Here is a 10,170-nt window from a genome sequence, read left to right on the forward strand (position 1 = left end):
TCTCTCTCCCCTCCCAATCACAGTCTCTCTCTCCCCCTCCCGATCACAGTCTCTCTCTCCCCCTCCCAATCACAGTCTCTCTCTCTCCCCCCTCCCGATCACAGTCTCTCTCTCTCCCCCCTCCCGATCACAGTCTCTCTCTCTCCCCCTCCCGATCACAGTCTCTCTCTCTCCCCCTCCCGATCACAGTCTCTCTCTCTCCCCCTCCCAATCACAGTCTCTCTCCCCTCCCAATCACAGTCTCTCTCTCTCCCCCTCCAATCACAGTCTCTCTCTCTCTCCCCCTCCCGAATCACAGTCCTCTCTCTTCCCCCCTCCCGATCACAGTCCTCTCTCTCTCCCCCTCCCAATCACAGTCTCTCTCTCTCCCCCTCCCAATCACAGTCTCTCTCTCTCCCCTCCAATCACAGTCTCTCTCTCTCCCCCTCCCGATCACAGTCTCTCTCTCTCCCCTCCTCCAATCACAGTCTCTCTCTCTCCCCCTCCCGATCACAGTCTCTCTCTCTCCCCCTCCCGATCACAGTCTCTCTCTCTCTCCCCTCCCGATCACAGTCTCTCTCTCTCCCCCCTCCCGATCACAGTCTCTCTCTCCCCCCTCCGATCACAGTCTCTCTCTCTCCCCCCTCCCGATCACAGTCTCTCTCTCCCCTCCCAATCACAGTCTCCTCTCTCCCCCCTCCAATCAGTCTCTCTCTCCCCCCCTCCCGATCACAGTCTCTCTCTCTCCCCCTCCCGATCACAGTCTCTCTCTCCCCCTCCCAGATCACAGTCTCTCTCTCTCCCCTCCCAATCACAGTCTCTCTCTCTCCCCCCTCCCGATCACAGTCTCTCTCTCCCCCTCCCAATCACAGTCTCTCTCTCTCCCCCTCCCAATCACAGTCTCTCTCTCTCCCCCTCCCAATCACAGTCTCTCTCTCCCCCTCCCAATCACAGTCTCTCTCTCTCCCCCTCCCCAATCACAGTCTCTCTCTCTCCCCCTCCCAATCACAGTCTCTCTCTCTCCCCCTCCCAATCACAGTCTCTCTCTCCCCCCTCCCAATCACAGTCTCTCTCTCTCCCCCTCCCGATCACAGTCTCTCTCTCTCCCCCTCCCAATCACAGTCTCTCTCTCTCCCCCTCCCAATCACAGTCTCTCTCTCCCCCCTCCCAATCACAGTCCTCTCTCTCTCCCCCTCCCAATCACAGTCTCTCTCTCTCCCCCCTCCCAATCACAGTCTCTCTCTCTCTCCCTCCCTCCCGATCTCAGTCTCTCTCTCTCCCCCCTCCCAATCACAGTCTCTCTCTCTCCCCCCTCCAATCACAGTCTCTCTCTCTCCCCCCTCCCAATCACAGTCTCTCTCTCTCCCCCCTCCCGAATCACAGCTCTCTCTCTCCCCCTCCAATCACAGTCTCTCCCCCTCCCAATCACAGTCTCTCTCTCTCCCCCTCCCGATCACAGTCTCTCTCTCCCCCCCTCCCAATCACAGTCTCTCTCTCTCCCCCTCCCAATCACAGTCTCTCTCTCTCCCCCTCCCGAATCTCAGTCTCTCTCTCTCCCCCTCCCGATCACAGCCTCTCTCTCTCCCCCTCCCAATCACAGTCTCTCTCTCTCCCCTCCCAATCACAGTCTCTCTCTCCCCTCCCAATCACAGTCTCTCTCTCTCCCCTCCCATCACAGTCTCTCTCCCCTCCCAATCACAGTCTCTCTCTCCCCCCTCCCAATCACAGTCTCTCTCTCTCCCCCTCCCAATCACAGTCTCTCTCTCTCCCCCTCCCAATCACAGTCTCTCTCTCTCTCCCCCTCCCAATCACAGTCTCTCTCTCCCCCTCCCAATCACAGTCTCTCTCTCTCCCCCTCCCAATCACAGTCTCTCTCTCTCCCCTCCCCAATCACAGTCTCTCTCTCTCCCCCCTCCCAATCACAGTCTCTCTCTCTCCCCCTCCCAATCACAGTCTCTCTCTCTCCCCCTCCCAATCACAGTCTCTCTCTCTCCCCCTCCAATCACAGTCTCTCTCTCTCTCCCCCTCCCAATCACAGTCTCTCTCTCTCCCCCTCCCAATCACAGTCTCTCTCTCTCTCCCCCTCCAATCACAGTCTCTCTCTCCCCCTCCAATCACAGTCTCTCTCTCTCTCCCCCTCCCAATCACAGTCTCTCTCTCTCTCCCCCTCCCAATCACAGTCTCTCTCTCTCCCCTCCCAATCACAGTCTCTCTCTCCCCTCTCCAATCACAGTCTCTCTCTCTCTCCCCCTCCCAATCACAGTCTCTCTCTCTCCCCCCTCCCAATCACAGTCTCTCTCTCTCCCCCTCCCAATCACAGTCTCTCTCCCCCTCCCAATCACAGTCTCTCTCTCTCCCCCTCCCAATCACAGTCTCTCTCTCTCCCCCCTCCCAATCACAGTCTCTCTCTCTCTCCCCTCCCGATCACAGTCTCTCTCTCTCCCCCTCCCAATCACAGTCTCTCTCTCTCTCCCTCCCGATCACAGTCTCTCTCTCTCCCCCTCCTCAATCACAGTCTCTCTCTCTCTCCCCCTCCCAATCACAGTCTCTCTCTCTCCCCCTCCCAATCACAGTCTCTCTCTCTCCCCCTCCCAATCACAGTCTCTCTCCCCCTCCCAATCACAGTCTCTCTCTCTCTCCCTCCCAATCACAGTCTCTCTCCCCCTCCCAATCACAGTCTCTCTCTCTCCCCCTCCCAATCACAGTCTCTCTCTCTCCCCCTCCCAATCACAGTCTCTCTCTCTCCCCCTCCCAATCACAGTCTCTCTCTCTCCCCCTCCCAATCACAGTCTCTCTCTCTCTCCCCCTCCCAATCACAGTCTCTCTCTCTCTCCCCCTCCCAATCACAGTCTCTCTCTCTCCCCCTCCCAATCACAGTCTCTCTCTCCCCCTCCCAATCACAGTCTCTCTCTCTCTCCCCCTCCCAATCACAGTCTCTCTCTCTCCCCCTCCCAATCACAGTCTCTCTCTCTCCCCCTCCCAATCACAGTCTCTCTCTCTCTCCCCCTCCCAATCACAGTCTCTCTCTCCCCCTCCCAATCACAGTCTCTCTCTCTCCCCCTCCCAATCACAGTCTCTCTCTCTCCCCCCTCCCAATCACAGTCTCTCTCTCTCTCCCCCTCCCAATCACAGTCTCTCTCTCTCCCTCTCCCAATCACAGTCTCTCTCTCTCCCCCTCCCGATCACAGTCTCTCTCTCCCCCCCTCCCAATCACAGTCTCTCTCTCTCCCCCTCCCAATCACAGTCTCTCTCCCCCTCCCAATCACAGTCTCTCTCTCCCCCCTCCCAATCACAGTCTCTCTCTCTCCCCCTCCCAATCACAGTCTCTCTCTCCCCCCTCCCAATCACAGTCTCTCTCTCTCCCCCTCCCAATCACAGTCTCTCTCTCTCTCCCTCTGTATCACAGTCTCTCTCTCTCCCCCTCCCAATCACAGTCTCTCTCTCTCCCCCCGCCTGATCACAGTCTCTCTCTCTCTCTCCCCCTCTGTATCACAGTCTCTCTCTCTCTTCCCCCGCCTGATCACAGTCTCTCTCTCTCCCCCCGCCCGATCCACAGTCTCTCTCTCCTCCCCGTATCATAGTCTCTCTCTCTATCTCTCTCTCCCTCCGCCCGATCCGCAGTCTCTCTCTCCACCTCTGTATCACAGTCTCTCTCTCTCTCCCCCCGCCTGATCACAGTCTCTCTCTCTCTATCTCTCTCTCCCCCTGCCTGATCCAGTCGCTCTCTCCCCCTCTGTATCACAGTCTCTCTCTCTCTCCCCCCAGCCCGATCCACAGTCTCTCTCTCTCTCCCCCGCCCGATCCACAGTCTCTCTCCCCCAACACGATCCACAGTCTCTCTCTCTCCCCCTCTGTATCACAGTCTCTCTCTCTCCCCCCACCTGATCACAGTCTCTCTCTCCCCCTGCCTGATCACAGTCTCTCTCTCTCTATCTCTCTCTCCCCCTGCCTGATCACAGTCTCTCTCTCTCTATCTCTCTCTCCCCCTGCCTGATCACAGTCTCTCTCTCCCCCTCTGTATCACAGTCTCTCTCTCTCCCCCCACCTGATCACAGTCTCTCTCTCTCTCTCCCCCAACCCGATCCACAGTCTCTCTCTCTCTCCCCCTGCCTGATCACAGTCTCTCTCTCTCTATCTCTCTCTCCCCCTGCCTGATCACAGTCTCTCTCTCCCCCTCTGTATCACAGTCTCTCTCTCTCCCCCCACCTGATCACAGTCTCTCTCTCTCTCTCCCCCAACCCGATCCACAGTCTCTCTCTCTCTCTCCCCCTCTGTATCACAGTCTCTCTCTCTCTCCCCCACCTGATCACAGTCTCTCCCTCTCCCCCTCTGTATCACAGTCTCTCTCTCTCCCCCCACCTGATCACAGTCTCTCTCTCTCTCTCCCCCAACCCGATCCACAGTCTCTCTCTCTCTCTCCCCCTCTGTATCACAGTCTCTCTCTCTCTCCCCCACCTGATCACAGTCTCTCCCTCTCCCCCTCTGTATCACAGTCTCTCTCTCTCCCCCCACCTGATCACAGTCTCTCTCTCCCCCTGCCTGATCCAGTCTCTCTCTCTCCCCCTCTGTATCACAGTCTCTCTCTCCCCCTGCCTGATCACAGTCTCTCTCTCTCTATCTCTCTCTCCCCCTGCCTGATCCAGTCTCTCTCTCCCCCTCTGTATCACAGTCTCTCTCTCTCTCCCCCACCTGATCACAGTCTCTCCCTCTCCCCCTCTGTATCACAGTCTCTCTCTCTCCCCCCACCTGATCACAGTCTCTCTCTCCCCCTGCCTGATCCAGTCTCTCTCTCTCCCCCTCTGTATCACAGTCTCTCTCTCCCCCTGCCTGATCACAGTCTCTCTCTCTCTATCTCTCTCTCCCCCTGCCTGATCCAGTCTCTCTCTCCCCCTCTGTATCACAGTCTCTCTCTCTCCCCCCACCTGATCACAGTCTCTCTCTCTCTCCCCCGCCCGATCCACAGTCTCTCTCTCTCTCCCCCTCTGTATCACAGTCTCTCTCTCTCTCCCCCACCTGATCACAGTCTCTCCCTCTCTCTCTCCCCACGCCCGATCAGAGACAGATAGAAAAAACGAGAGAGGGAGAGAGACATAGCGAGAGAGGGGGGGAATTTTAAACAGCCAGGATAGACGGGAGAGGGTCAGGGGAGGTTAAATTGTAAAAAATCTGAAACCTGACTCCAACCCGCGAGAACATGCCTACTTCTGCTTTAGCCGGGGCGGGTGAGTAACCTGCTCTCGAGAGGCGGGTCAGTAATTATAATATGTTAATGAAGCTGCGAGCCTCAGATTTTAGCAGGCATTTAGATTTAACAGCTGCGCTTCCCAGGGCTCGGGAAACCCGGCAGCTGAAGGGAGGCGAGAACGGCCAGGTCCAGCAGGTAAATGCTTTTTATAACACTGCTTATGGGCCAGGAGGAGCCCACGATCTTCCCCTGGCAATCTTCTCCGTCCTGCGATCTCTCTCCCTCAAAACGAACTCTCTCCCCCACCCGCCGCGATCTCCGCCCCCCAAACGATTTCCTTCCCCCCTCCCCACCGCGATCTCTCTCCCTCCCACGATCTCTCTCCCCCCCGCCGCGATTTCCCCCCACGCGATTTCCTTCCCCCCTCCCCACCGCGATCTCTCTCCCTCCCACGATCTCTCTCCCCCCCGCCGCGATTTCCCCCCACGCGATTTCCTTCCCCCCTCCCCACCGCGATATCTCTCCCTCCCGCGATCTCTCTACCCCCGCCGCGATCTCCCCCAACGCGATTTCCTTCCCCCCTCCCCACCGCGATCTCTCTCCCTCCCACGATCTCTCCCCCTCCCACGATCCCTCCCTCCCTCTCCCCTACTCTCCGTCCCCCAGCTGCGGCCTTGTACAGCAGGCTTTCTCGCCCGGCAGTGGTCAGCCTCTCAAACTGGCTCCTGGGTGGGAAACTGAGTAAAAAAATTCAAATGGGGTCCTGGCGTTAAATTAGGCAGGACCTCCACCCTCCCCGTCTCCCCTTAAATATCAGGACCAAAGAGACAGACAGAGATAGACAGAGAGAGGGAGAGAAATGAGAGGCAGAGAGAAGGACAGAAAGAGAGAGAGACAGAAGGATAGGGAGCGGCTGAGAGAGAAAGAGAGGCAGGTGGACAGAAAGGAACAGTGCGAGAGAGTGTAAGATAGAAAGACAGACACATATGGAAACCGCCCAGGCACAGGAAAAGACACAAATAGACACAGAGTGAAAGACATAATATAAACACAGGAACAGGAAGAGGCCATTCAGCACCTCGAGCCTGTTCTGCCATTCAATTAGATCCTGGCTGATCTGTATCTTAACTCCATTTACCCGCCTTGGTTCCGTAACCCTTAATACCCAACAAAAATACATCAATCTCAATTTTGAAATTTTCAATTGACCCCCAGCCTTATTCTTTCTGCCAAAATATATCACTTCACACTTCTCTGCATTAAATTTCATCCGCCCATTCCACCAGCCTGTCTTTCTCCTCTTGAAGTCTATCACTATCCTCCTCACTGTTTATTACACTTCCAAGTTTTATTTCATCTGCAAATTTTGAAAATCTGCCCTGTACACCCAAGTCCAAGTCATTAATATATATCAAAAAAAGCAGTGGTCCCAGCACTGACCCCTGGGGAACACCACTGTCCACCTCCCTCCAGTCCGAAAAACAACCGTTCACCACTACTCTCTGTTTCCTGTTACTTGGCTCATTTCATATCCATGCTGTCACTGTCCCTTTTATTCCATGGGCTTGAACTTTGCTGACAAGCCCATTACGTGGCACTTCATCAAACGCCTTTTGAAAGTCCATATACACCACATCAACCGCATTGCCCTCATCAACACTCTCTGTTACTTCATCAAAAAATCTCAAGTTAGTTAAACACGATTTGAATTTAACAAATCCGTGCTGGCTTTCCCAAATCAATCCACACTTGTCCAAGTGAGTATTGATTTTGTCCCAGATTATCGTTTCTAAAAGCTTCCCCACCACTGAGGTTAAACTGATTGGCCTGTAGTTGCTGGGTTTATCCTTACACCCTTTGTTGAACAAGGGTGGAACATTTGCAATTCTCCAGTCCTCTGGCCCCACCCCTGTATCTACGGATGTTTGGAAGATTATGGCCAACACCTCTGCAATTTCCACCCTTACTTCCCTCAGCAACCCATCCGGACTGGGTGACTTATCTACTTTAAGCACAGCCAGCCTTTCTAGTACCTCTTTCATATCAATTTTTAGCCCATCCAGTAGCTCAACTACCTCCTCTTCTACTGTGATTTTGGCAGCATCTTCTTCCTTGGTAAAGACAGATGCAAAGTACTCATTTAGTACCTCAGCGATGCCCTCTGCCTCCATGAGTTGATCTACTTTTTGGTCCCTAATCGGCCCCACCCCCCCTCTTACCACCCGTTTACATAAGAACATAAGAAATAGGAGCAGGAGGAGGCCAATCGGCCCCTCGAGCCTGCTCCGCCATTCAATAAGATCATGGCTGATCTGATCCTAACCTCAAATTTAAATTCATGTCCAATTTCCTGCCCGCTCCCCGTAACCCCTAATTCCCTTTACTTCTAGGAAACTGTCTATTTCTGTTTTAAATTTATTTAATGATGTAGCTTCCACAGCTTCCTGGGGCAGCAAATTCCACAGACCTACCACCCTCTGAGTGAAGAAGTTTCTCCTCATCTCAGTTTTGAAAGAGCAGCCCCTTGTTCTAAGATTATGCCCCCCAGTTCTAGTTTCACCCATCCTTGGGAACATCCTTACCGCATCCACCCAATCAAGCCCCTTCACAATCTTATATGTTTCAATAAGATCGCCTCTCATTCTTCTGAACTCCAATGAGTAGAGCCCCAATCTATTCAACCTCTCCTCATATGTCCACCCCCTCATCCCCGAGATTAACCAAGTGAACCTTCTTTGTACTGCCTCGAGAGCAAGTATGTCTTTTCTTAAGTTTGGACACCAAAACTGTATGCAGTATTCCAGGTGCGGTCTCACCAATACCTTATATAACTGCAGCAATACCTCCCTGTTTTTATATTCTATCCCCCTAGCAATAAAAGCCAACATTCCGTTGGCCTTCTTGATCACCTGCTGCACCTGCATACTAACTTTTTGATTTTCTTGCACTGGGACCCCCAGATCCCTTTGTACTGCAGTACTTTCCAGTTTCTCGCCATTAAGATAATAACTTGCTCTCCGATTTTTCCTGCCAAAGTGCATAACCTCACATTTTCCAATATTGTATTGCATCTGCCAAATCTCCGCCCACTCACCCAGCCTGTCTATATCCCCTTGTAGGTTTTTTATGTCCTCCTCACTCTCTACTTTCCCTCCCATCTTTGTATCATCTGCAAACTTTGATATGTTACACTCGGTCCCCTCCTCCAAATCGTTAATATAGATTGTAAAGAGTTGGGGACCCAGCACCGACCCCTGCGGAACACCACTGGTTACTGGTTGCCAGTCCGAGAATGAACCATTTATCCCAACTCTCTGCTTCCTGTTCGATAACCAATCCTCCACCCATGCCAGAATATTACCCCCAATCCAGTGATTCTTTATCTTGAGCAATAATCTTTTATGTGGCACCTTGTCGAATGCCTTCTGGAAGTCCAAATACACTACGTCCACTGGTTCCCCTTTATCCACCCTGTATGTTATGTCCTCAAAGAACTCAAGCAAATTTGTCAGACATGACTTCCCCTTCCTAAAGCCATGCTGACTTTGTCCTATTAAATTATGTTTATCCAAATGTTCCGCTACTGTCTCCTTAATAATAGACTCCAAAATTTTACCCACCACAGATGTTAGGCTAACTCGTCTATAATTTCCAGCCTTCTGCCTACTACCCTTTTTAAATAAGGGTGTTACGTTAGCAGTTTTCCAATCTGCCGGGACCTTTGCCGAGTCCAGAGAAGTTTGGAAAACTATGACCAAAGCATCCACAATCCCTACTGCCACTTCCCTCAAGACTCTAGGACGTAAGCCATCAGGTCCAGGGGATTTATCCGCCTTGAGTCCCATTAATTTACTGAGTACCAATTCCTCAGTGATTTTAATCGTATTTAGTTCCTCCCCCCCTAGAGCCCCCTGTTTGTCCAGTGTTGGGATATTCTTAGTGTCCTCTACCGTAAAGACTGAAACAAAATATTTGTTCAGCATTTTTGCCATTTCCATGTTTCCCACCATTAATTTCCCGGTCTCATCCTCTGAGGGACCTACGTTTGCCTTAGCCACCCTTTTTCGTTTTATATTACTATCGAAACTCTTGCTATCTGTTTTGATATTTTTTGCTAATTTATTTTCATAATCTATCTTCCCTTTCTTAATCAATCCTTTAGTTACTTTTTGCTGTCTTTTGAAGACTTCCCAATCTTCTATCCTCCCACTAAGTTTGGCTACCTTATATGTCCTTGTTTTTAGTCGGATACTATCCTTAATTTCTTTACTTAGCCACGGATGGCTGTCATTTCTTTTACACCCTTTTTTCCTCAGTGGAATATATTTTTTTTGAGCGGCGGTAAAGAGCGAGACCAGAGCGGAGATATAAACAGCGCGGAGAGAGCGAGAGTCCAGTCGGTGAGCGGCGGGAGAGAGCGAGACCAGAGCGGGGATAAAAACAGCGCGGAGAGAGCGAGAGTCCAGTCGGTGAGCGGCGGTAAAGAGCGAGACCAGAGCGGAGATATAAACAGCGTGGAGAGAGCGAGAGTCCAGTCGGTGAGCGGCGGGAGAGAGCGAGACCAGAGCGGGGATATAAACAGCGCGGAGAGAGCGAGACCAGAGCGGGGATATAAACAGCGCGGAGAGAGCGAGACCAGAGCTTACTCTGAGAGCGAGACTCTGAGACCAGCGGCAGAGTTCGGGGTGACGTCACCAGTCAGAAAGTGACGCGGCACAGGGGAGGCAGCTGATTGGTGAGTAGGTTCAGGTGAGTATTTCTACCATTTTACTGTAAGTAAAGTAATAAGAAAGGGAAGATCTGCAGGTTTTATAGCAGATAGTGTTTTTTTTTAGTGAACCTAGGTCCCTAGTATAGTTAACATTTTCTAATTTCAACGTAATTTAAAAGGGGTAACTAAGCTAAGGCAAGTCATGGCAGCAGACCTCGCACCCGTGATATGCTCCTCCTGCAAGATGTGGGAAGTCATGGACACTACCAGTGTCCCTGCCGACCATGTGTGCGGG

Source organism: Heptranchias perlo, chromosome 26 (assembly GCF_035084215.1).
Source record: "Heptranchias perlo isolate sHepPer1 chromosome 26, sHepPer1.hap1, whole genome shotgun sequence".
Classification (NCBI taxonomy): domain Eukaryota; kingdom Metazoa; phylum Chordata; class Chondrichthyes; order Hexanchiformes; family Hexanchidae; genus Heptranchias; species Heptranchias perlo.